The following is a 10,535-nucleotide window of genomic DNA, read 5'->3' as shown; positions in this document are numbered from 1 at the left end:
CACGGCGGGCCCGGACGATGGCTTCACCTGAGGGCTTGTCACAGCCCCCGAGCTCAGCGCCGTGGTCGGGGCTGGCCGAGTGCTCGGGCTCGACTCCCTGGTCGGGAGGGGCGTCCACTCTGCCACAAAGTCAGAGAGCACTGGCTTTTGATCGCCTGGCGACTGACGAAGTGCGGATCGAACTCCGCCAGCTCCACCGCCCACTTGACGATGCGCCCAGTGCCTTCTCGGTTCCGGAGGATCGGCCCCAGTGGATACGTGGTAACCACTGAGACCTTGTGTGCCTGGAAGTAATGGCGCAGCTTCTGGGAAGCAACGAGCACAGCATAGAGCAGCTTCTGGGCTTGGGGATATCTTGTTTTGGTGTCTCAGGTGACTTCACTGACGAAGTACACCGGTCGCTGTACACGGCAGGCCCGGACGATGGCTTCACCTGAGGGCTTGTCACAGCCCTCGAGCTCAGCGCCGTGGTTGGGGCTGGCCAAGTGCTCGGGCTCGACTCCCTGGTCGGGAGGAACCGAGTGCTCGAGCTCGACCCCCTGGTTGGGAGGAGCCGCGAGAGCTGGAGACTGCTCGGGGGCGGCTCGGAGCTGGGACCCAGCACCTTGCCTCGAGCACTCATCACGCTCCACCACCAGTACCATGCTCACGACCTGAGGAGTGGCCGAGATGTAGAGCAGTAAAGGCTCGCCCTCGGAGGGGGCCACCAGTACGGGTGGTGAGGTGAGGTACTTCTTTAAGTCGTGGAAGTCCTGCTCGGCCTCCGGTGTCTAGTCAAAGTGACCGATCTTCTTCAGGAGTTTGAAGAGGGGGAGCCCTCACTCCCTGAGCATGGAGATAAAGCGCCCCAGGGCCGCCATGCAGCTAGCGAGGCGCTGAACTTCCTTAAGTCGAGCCGGGGGTCGCATCTGCTCGATGGCCCGGATCTTCTTTGGGTTGGCCTCAATTCCTCGACTAGAGACCAAGAAACCGAGGAGCTTGCCCTCGGGCACCCCGAAGACACACTTCTCGGGGTTGAGCTTCAAGCGGGTAGTGCGGAGACGGTTAAAAGTCTCGGCCAGATCTTCCAGCAAGGTGGCAAGGTCTCGGGATTTGACCACGAGATAATCAATGTAAGCCTCGATGTTGCAGCCAACCTGCGAATCAAGGGTAATGCACACGGCGCGCTGGAAAGACGACCTAGCGTTGCGCAAACCAAATGGAATTGACACATAACAATAAGTCTCCACCGGAGTGGTAAAAGAAGTTTTTTCTTCGTCCTCTACAGCCATGCGGATTTGGTGATAACCAGAATTTGCATCTAGAAAACATAAAAGATCGCACCCCACGGTTGCATCTACAATCTGATCTATGCGGGGTAAAGGAGAGGGATCTTTCGGGCAAGCCTTGTTTAGGTCGGTGTAGTCGATGCACATGCAGAGCTTGCCGTTGGCCTTCGGGACGATGACTGGGTTTGCCAGCCACTCGGGGTGGAGGACTTCTCGGATGAAGCCGGCGTCGAGGAGCTTGCTTACTTGCTCTCGGATGAACTCCTAGCGCTCGGGCGCCTGCCGCCAGACTTTCTATCTCATTGGCCGTGCGTCAGGGCGCACAACAAGGTGGTGCTAGATCACCTCCCTAGGGATCCCAGGCATATCAAATGGCTGCCATGCAAACACGTCGACGTTAGCCTGGAGGAAGGCGACGAGCGCGCTTTCCGAATTGCCGCCCAGGTCACCGCCGATTCGGACGACCTGGGAAGCGACTTCGCCCACCATGACCTCCTTCGTAGGAACGGAGGTATCGGCAGCGAGTCGGGGTTTGGAAGAAGAGGGTTCTGGGCCCCCTGGGTGTCCTTCGACCCCGGCCCGAGTAGAGACCAAGGCCGAGTATAGCTGCTCGACGCAGGAGACGGCGCTGCTGGTCTCGGCGGGCACGTGTCACACCCAGTTTTAACGGCCAAAACCAAGTGCGGCTTATGTGTGCCCAGGAAGTTTAACACACATAAGGACGTCATAGGTGAAGTAACAAAAGCAATACTTTATTCAATTAAACGTTCACCTCTTACAATAAAAGACTTCACCTAAGCAACTTCAAAATTAACCTAAACGACATCATCTAAACGACGGTAGCGGAACGAAAGCATTGGCAACCAAAACTCCACAGGCACTGACTGGAAGATACGCTCCTTAGAACACCAGGTCGTTGTCTTGGAAATCCTCGAAGTCTTCCACTGAGCAGCATATGTTTTTGGTAGGAGAAAGCAAGGGTGAGCACATAATGTACTCAGCAAGTGTGGGAAAATAATGACATGCATGCTTATATCAAGGATAGGCTGACACAAGTATTAGTTGCGTAAATGCGAGTAATGAAAACACATTTGGACTCAAAAGCATTAGACATGTATTAAATGAATGTAACCCAATAATCCATCATCTAGTATACAAGGTTCCCCACCCTGCATACCAGAACCGTCTAGTACTCCCCGTACTAAGACCAAGACCACAACATCTAGTACTCCCTGTACCAGAACCAAAACCAAACCACCATCTAATAATGTGAGGATCCAAGTCTCTCATATCCGTGAGCACGGCTGTTATAACAGTTTTATACTCTTTAGAGGTTGTCCAACTTTACCCACGAGTCAGTGAATTCCATATTGCCGTGTTTGCAACACACTTAACACACGCTAATGGTGTGCCGCCAAGAATCACTATATGACACTTCCCACTAACTAGAGACTAATCCAGTGCATGTCTGCCCACTAGGTTTCACCGCCAGGCTTTACACAAGCAAAGCTCCTACCCAGAAGCCCTCTTTTGTGCTGACCCAACGCACACTGGACAGACTCTAATCAGTATGTCACACCTTACCCATATCAGCCTCGTGGTTGGTACGTTACTTCTTGGTTTGTCGCTCCATGAACTGGTCCTTACTTAGGTTACTTGAGCAAACACTAGACCAACATCATAACCATGACAACTATCATCAACATCCCTATGCTCAAGACCTAAGGTTCCATGTTGCTAAAACATCATCATATTAACCATCATTACTGCATATGTTTATTAGTCAAAATTATGACACTTCCCAATATCCCAAAAGCAAGGCTAAGCAATCTACCCACAAAAGACTCCTAACCATAGACCATCTAGGTTCCAAGGGATGATAAGGGAATATCTAGGGAAAAACCCTAACATAGGTGACTACCCATCATATTGACAGACATTGCATGCAGTTTTGTAAAACAAAACATTTAAAAACATAGGTTCAAAATGATCAAGGACACTTGCCTTCTCCTTGCTGCCGCTCAGTGTATTCTTGCTTCTGGTCTTGATGTTCTTCAAATTGATCCGGGACGTTATCGACTAATCACACAATTACCAGCAAACAAACAAACAAGATACACTAAGAACAGAGCACAAAACAAAAGAACAACGAGATAAAAACTTGCTAAAAAGAAAGAGCACTGAAAAACTAATCCATCGACGCAAGAATCGCTTAAATCGGAGTTACGATGAAAAAGTTAGGGCTAAAACAAGTCTAGGGTTAAATCTGGAAAAAGAAAAGGACTTAAATTGAATTAACAGAAAGTCTAGGGACCTTTGTAAAAATAGAGGGACCAAAATGTAATTATGAAAAAGTATAGGGACCTAACTGCAAAAGGATAGGGCTCTTTTTGTTATTTCAGAAAAGTTCAGGGGCTAAATTGCAAAATTACTAATTAAAGGAATTATCAGATTTATTTTTATACTGAAAAATGTTTGAATTACTGGCTGGATAGCTCAGGCTGACGTGGCATGGTGACAGGGGTGACACATCAGCAGAAAGGCTGAGGTGGCGGCTGAGGTGGATGGGTGACATGGCATGGTTGGTGACTGGGTTAAGTGGCAACACGTGGCAGCTTCTGATTGGTTGACCGAAGGGGTAAGAACAGATCTAATCTGGGCCGAGGGCTTCGAATCCGACGACTGGGGAAGGTTCGGGCGGTCGGCAGGGTGTTCTTCAGCGGAGCCGAGCTCGGGCACGGCGACGACTCGCCGGAGACAAGCGCAAACCTCGTCGCCGGCCTTGGTTCACGACGAAAAGTGGCGAAAAAGCATTAGGAGGAAACGGCGATCTCGTTTTGGGGCTTACCGAAGGCGGCGCGTCACGGGAAGGTGGTCGGCGACGGAAGGGGGCGGCGGCTGCTTCGGGAGCTCATCGGCGAAGGCTCTCCGGCGGCGTAGAGATCAAATCGACGACGGGAAAAACTTCTGTGGTGACAGGCACTCGCGATGGTGGGCTCGGGATGCTCTGTGTTGCTCTGGAACGGCGTGGCGGCGAGCTCGGCGGAAGTGGCGGTGAGGGCGGCGTGGTGAGCTCTGAACTCAGTATCTAAGGCTCGGGTTTTGGTGAATTATGGTTGAGATGCGTTCAGGGAGGGAGGCTCTACCTATATAGGCAGCTCGGGGTGTCCAGGGCGATGGCGCAACACGTTTGACTCGGACACGGCGGCGGAGGGCAAAATCCGAGCTCGGTTTCCCCGTTTAAACGCGGAATCCTTAGAGATATGGTAGGTTAGAGATAGGGAGATCATGGGCTTTGATTTGGCGAAAATCTAGAAGCTTTAAGGCTCAGGACGGCTCGGGTTCGGATAGGAAGGCGGCGGCCGGCGCGTATTTGAGTTCGAGTCGGAATCCGACCGAAGGAGGAAGAAAGGTCTGACAAGCGGGACCCGTCTGTCGGTGACTCGGGTGTGGGCGGCTCGGCGCGTGCACTGGCGCGCGCGCGATTGGGCTGAGGCTGGGTTGAGGCCCAGGTGGGAGAGGAGATCGGCGGTGGCTGGGCCGAAGCCGAGGAGTTGGGCCGAAAAAGAGAAAGGCAGCCCATAAGAAGTTTTATTCTTTTTCTTTTTCCTATGAATTCAAATCCAAATTCAAATTCAAAAATCTAGGCAAAAACTCTTCAAATCAATTCATCAAAAATTCAAATAAAATACTACTTGCCTAATTCAGCATGAATGCAAAATATTCACTTATATCCTATGTCATTTTCTTTTTCTTTCATATAAAATAGGATTTTCTCTCTTCTTAAATAAAATATTTAAATTCATTTGAGCTTTTAACAAATATTGAGAAAAATTTAGAATTAGAAAAATTAGGGTGTTACAAACCTACCCCCCTTGGAATGAATCTCGCCCTCGAGATTCACCTGGAACAGAGAAGAGATGAGGAAACTCTGCTTTCAGATCTTCTTCCCTTTCCCAAGTTGCTTCGTCTTCCGAGTGGTGACTCCATTGCACTTTGCACATTGGGATTACTTTGGTTCTGGTTACTCTTTCCGATCTTTCAAGAATCTTCTCAGGGTATTCTATATAGGAGAGATCTTCTTGAACGTCTAATTCTTCCATAGGTAATTGTTCTTCTGGTACTCGAAGACACTTCTTCAACTGGGATACATGAAAAACATCGTGCACATCTGATAGCTGAGGAGGTAATTCTAACTGATAAGCCACTTCTCCCCTTTTATCCAATATCTTGAAAGGCCCCGATGAATCTTGGTGACAACTTTCCTTTAACCTTAAATCTACGAAGACCCCTCATTGGCGAGACCTTAAGATAGACGAAATCCCCAATTTTGAAAACCAATTCTCTTCGTCTATTATCTGCATAGCTTTTCTGTCTAGACTGTGCAATCCTCAGATTTTCCCGAATCACCTGAACTTGTTTTTCTGCATCTCGTAGAACTTCTGGTCCAAAAACCTGACTCTCTCCCATCTCATTCCAGAACAGTGGTGTTCTACATTTCCTCCCATACAAGGCTTCAAAGGGAGACATTTGGAGGCTTGTCTGATAGCTGTTGTTATACGAGAACTCGGCATAAGGTAAACTTTTGTCCCAACTTTTTCCATACTTAAGAGCACATGCTCTCAGCATATCTTCCAATATTTGATTTACCCTTTCTGTTTGACCATCTGTTTGAGGGTGATAGGCAGAACTAAAATTCAACTTCGTGTCCATAGATTCATGTAGCTTCTGCCAAAACTTAGAGGTAAACTAAGTTCCTCTATCCGAAACAATCTTCTTTGGTATTCCATGCAGACATACTATTCTTGACATATATAGCTCTGCTAGTTTAGCTCCACTATACGTGGTTTTTACTGGGATGAAATGGGCAACCTTTGTCAAGTGATCAATTACCACCCAAATAGAGTCATATCCACTCTGGGTACGGGGCAATCCAACGATAAAATCCATTCCAATTTCTTCCCACTTCCACTCAGGTATCTTCCCACTTCCACAAGGTCCACCCTGCAAGATAAGAAGAAGCTAAGTCCCGGGAGAAGGTGCTCGGGGCCGCCGCCTCTGGTTCCCGAGCACCCCAGTTCCCCGATGATCCGCAGAGCCCAAATACCGGGAAGGAAGTGCTCGGAAGGGTTCTCACTTACCCCCGAGTACTGTAGTCCCCCGATGATCCAAAACACCGCTCAGGAGAGAGTGCTCGGGGCTGCACGTAGCAGCCCCCGAGGACTCGGTTCCCCGAAGGTCTCACCCAAGTGCTCGGGAGAGAGTGCTCGGGGCTGCACGTGGCAGCCCCCGAGGACTCGGTTCCCCGAAGGTCTCACCCATGTACTCGGGAGAGAGTGCTCGGGGCTGCACATAGCAGCCCCCGAGGACTCGGTTCCCCGAAGGTCTCACCCAAGTGCTCGGGAGAGAGTGCTCGGGGCTGCACGTGGCAGCCCCCGAGGACTCGGTTCCCCGAAGGTCTCACCCAAGTACTCGGGAGAGAGTGCTCGGGGCTGCACGTAGCAGCCCCCGAGGACTCGGTTCCCCGAAGGTCTCACCCAAGTGCTCGGAAGAGAGTGCTCGGGGCTGCACGTGGCAGCCCCCGAGGACTCGGTTCCCCGAAGGTCTCACCCAAGTACTCGGGAGAGAGTGCTCGGGGCTGCACATGGCAGCCCCCGAGGACTCGGTTCCCCGAAGGTCTCACCGGAGTGCTCGGGAGAGAGTGCTCGGGGCTGCACGTGGCAGCCCCCGAGGACTCGGTTCCCCGAAGGTTCGCGCAAGATCGTCTGACGACCCAACGGGTCCCATCGTCGAGGTGTCAGCCAGTCAAGGGCCCAATGCCGCATTCAATAGGCACGCACGGCCTGACATCCTGACATCCTGACATTCTGAGCAGCCCACGCCCTAGTGTCAGACCCTGCCATGCACTGGCGAGGGGGCCTGGGTCCATTTAATGCACGGGTCCCGTCCCGTTTCATCCGGGTGCCTCGGGATAACGTTGCCAGAATCGAAGCGCTCCGCCTGCCACCCTGCCCTGGCAGAAGAACAAGACAGGGTGGGTGCACCGGGCACCTCTGAGGTTGCCCGGTAGGCCCCCTTAATGGCGCCGGTGGGCATCCACAGTGGCGGGTGGTCGGATGCGCGCCGCATTTTTCCACCGCCCCTGTCACTTCGCCAAGACGGAATGATGACGCCTTTCTCCGTGGCACCTTGGCATTCGCGCCCCCTCTTTCCCATTCTGGATAAGTCGAGGTCGGCGCGCCTATAAAAGGAAAGGATGGAGAACTCAAGAAAAGGAAAAAAGCTCTCTGGAGACAGACTGAAGAACAAGGTAAACAAGGCAAAAAAGCCCGACAACTCCCACGCTCGAACCAGCTCAAGCCGAGCTAGAACACGAGAGCCTCAAGCTCTCTGTAAACGGCTCTCCCCTGTAACCAGATACATCCTTGAAGAATTCCCTTCAAGGATAAATATAGCACTCACACAGGAGTAGGGTGTTACGCCTCCGTGCGGCCCGAACCTGTCTAAACCCCGGTGCACCCATCTTTCTCGCACTAGGACGATCATTTCCCACCAGCCACTGCATTTATTTCCGTTCCCGCTTATTTCCCAAACAAGCTTGTCCAGGATCATCCCCCCGGCCGAATCTCTAAAAAGAGGTCTCTCGGGATCCCTGCGACAGGAGTTCATCCTCCGACAGCTGGCGCGCCAGGTAGAGGGGAATATCCCTGGATTGTTTGTTTCGCTTTTTTCCCACAGGAAAAGATGGCCGGTGGGCACCGTCTCCAGTGTTCCAGCTCCACTTCCAGTGACGGAACGCTGCCCGGCGTCAGAGGGAGCCCAGTCGCTACTGCATGCCAGCAGCAGCCGCCATCCACGTTCGCGGTTTTTCCCGCTCAAGGGGATCAAGGCGCTGGGCCCATCAGGGCCGCCGCCGCCGCTGCCGACGCACTTTCCGACCCCCAGCAGGTGGTCGGGACCCCGGCCGCTAGGTCCGCCTCTGGACCACGTCAGGTGCCACCTCGACGCAGGCTCGCTTTCAGCGAGGCCAGCCCAGGGAGCGCGCTGCTTGCAGCACATGCTCTCCTTAGGCACCCGCCCGTTCAGGCCACGCCGAACACTCCGGAAGGTCGGTGGATCCAAGATGTCGTTGCTTTGGTCGGCACTGCTCGTCGCCAGGTGCAGGCCGGGAGTCCTCGCACCACTTCCCAGCATGGTGCCGCCAGAGCCGGCTCCTCAACGGGCAACACCTGCACGGGCCGGGGGGTCTCCAGGCGGAGTGCCGTCCCCTTGGCCGTGTCTAAAGCCCGGGACCTTCGTTTGCGCCTTGACGAGCGTAGGGGCCACGAGGATGCCCGAGTTACTCTCGAGCGTCAGCGGGAGACCCGGCAGGGGGTCGGGGCAGAGGACCAGGCTTCCTCTTTCCCGGCCCAAGGCCATCGGGGATCCCCGGCTCGCCGCCACTCGCCACCGAGGACCCCCGCTCGCGCTGCGAGGTACGGCACCGGCTCCCGTGCCTTCACCGCCGAGCTCCGCCGGGTCAGGTGGCCTTCCAAGTTCCGCCCCGAGCTGCCGGAGAAGTACGACGGGTCCATCGACCCCGTCAAGTTCCTCCAGATCTACACGACGGCCGTCCAAGCGGCCGGAGGCAGCGAAAAGGTGATGGCAAACTACTTTCATGTTGCCCTGAGGGGCTCCGCCCGCTCTTGGCTTATGAACTTACCCCCAGGGTCTATCGGCTCCTGGGATGACCTGTGCCACCAGTTCGTGGCCAACTTTCAGGGCACGTTTACGCGCCCCGGTTTGGAGTGCGACCTTCACGCCGTCCAATAGCAGGAGGGGGAGACGCTACGGCGCTTTATACAGCGCTTCAGCCAGGTTCGCAACACCATTCCACGAGTGGCCCCCCATGCTGTTATTGTTGCTTTCCGGCAGGTCGTCCGCGATGAGCGGATGCTCGAAAAGCTAGGTACGCACGAGATCGAGACCACTACGGAACTCTTCGCACTGGCCGATAAGTGCGCTAAGGCTGCGGAGGCCAGGGCGTGGCATGCTCCTCGCCCCGCCTCCGACCAGCCAAGTTCTTCCCGCTCTGACAAGCGGGAAAAGAAGAAGAGGAGGAAGCGCGAGGCCGCTCCCGTTGAGCCAACCCAGGTCCCCGCTCACAGGGTGCCGCAAGAGCCCGACCACCGGCAAGAGCGTCGGTCGGGTGTCGATCGACGCCCCGTCAAGGCCCCTGCTCGGGCTCCTCCTCGGGCCTCCGTGCCCACAAGGGCCCCGGCTCCAGCAAGGGACCCAGCTCCAGCAAGAGCCCCGGCCCCCGGCCGAGCTCCTACACCAGCGAGGGCCCCCGCTCCCGCGGGGCCCGAGCCAGGTAAATGGTGTCCCATACACCAGACCAGATGGCACGACCTCACGGAGTGCCGTACGGTCAAAGGGCTTATGGAGCAGCGCCAGAGGGAGCGCGACAAGTCCCGCGGAGGAGGCGATACTAAGGTCGCCCCCGACGACGCCGAGCTCGGCTTCCAGGAGCCCGAGCACGCCGTCGCCTTCATCGACGGGGGCGCTTACACACCCTGCTCGCGCCGTGGCATCAAGGTCATGCGACGTGAGGTGTGCTCGACAACCCCGAGCGAGGAGGCCGCCAGGCCCCTGAAGTGGTCGGACGCTCCGATCACGTTCAACATGGCTGATCACCCCGCCAGTACTGCAGCCGTGGGGCGACTACCTCTGGTAGTGTCCCCCACTGTCTGCAATGTCAAGGTCTGCAGGGTGCTGATCGACGGTGGTGCCGGCCTCAACCTCCTTTCCAAAGAGGCTTTTGAGAAGCTGCAGGTGTCCTCCCGACGCCTAAAGCCGTCGCTCCCCTTCTGTGGAGTGACCCCCGGGCACTCCCTGCCCCTCGGGCAGGTTGAGTTGCCTGTAACGTTAGGGAGCCGGGACAACTTCCGCACGGAGTGTGTCCTCTTCGATGTCGCGGAGCTCCCTCTCCCCTACAACGCCATCCTCGGGCGTCCGGCGCTCGCCAAGTTTATGATGGCCGTGCATTATGCATACCATACGGTTAAGATGCCCGGCCCCGCAGGCTCCATCTCTGTGATCGCCGACTCCGGCGGCGCCGTCTCCTGCGCTGAACAATCATACCTGGCTCTGGTCTCAGCGCAGGCCGAGGTCGATGGCTCTACAGGGGGCCCGGGACCCTCTTCATCCAAAGCCCGACTCGCCGCCGACACCTCTGTTCCAACGAAGGAGGTCGTGGTGGGAGAAGACGCTACCCAGGTTGTCCGT

Source organism: Phragmites australis, chromosome 24, assembly GCF_958298935.1.
Source record: "Phragmites australis chromosome 24, lpPhrAust1.1, whole genome shotgun sequence".
Classification (NCBI taxonomy): Eukaryota; Viridiplantae; Streptophyta; class Magnoliopsida; order Poales; family Poaceae; genus Phragmites; species Phragmites australis.
Note: the sequence above shows the minus strand (reverse complement) of the source record.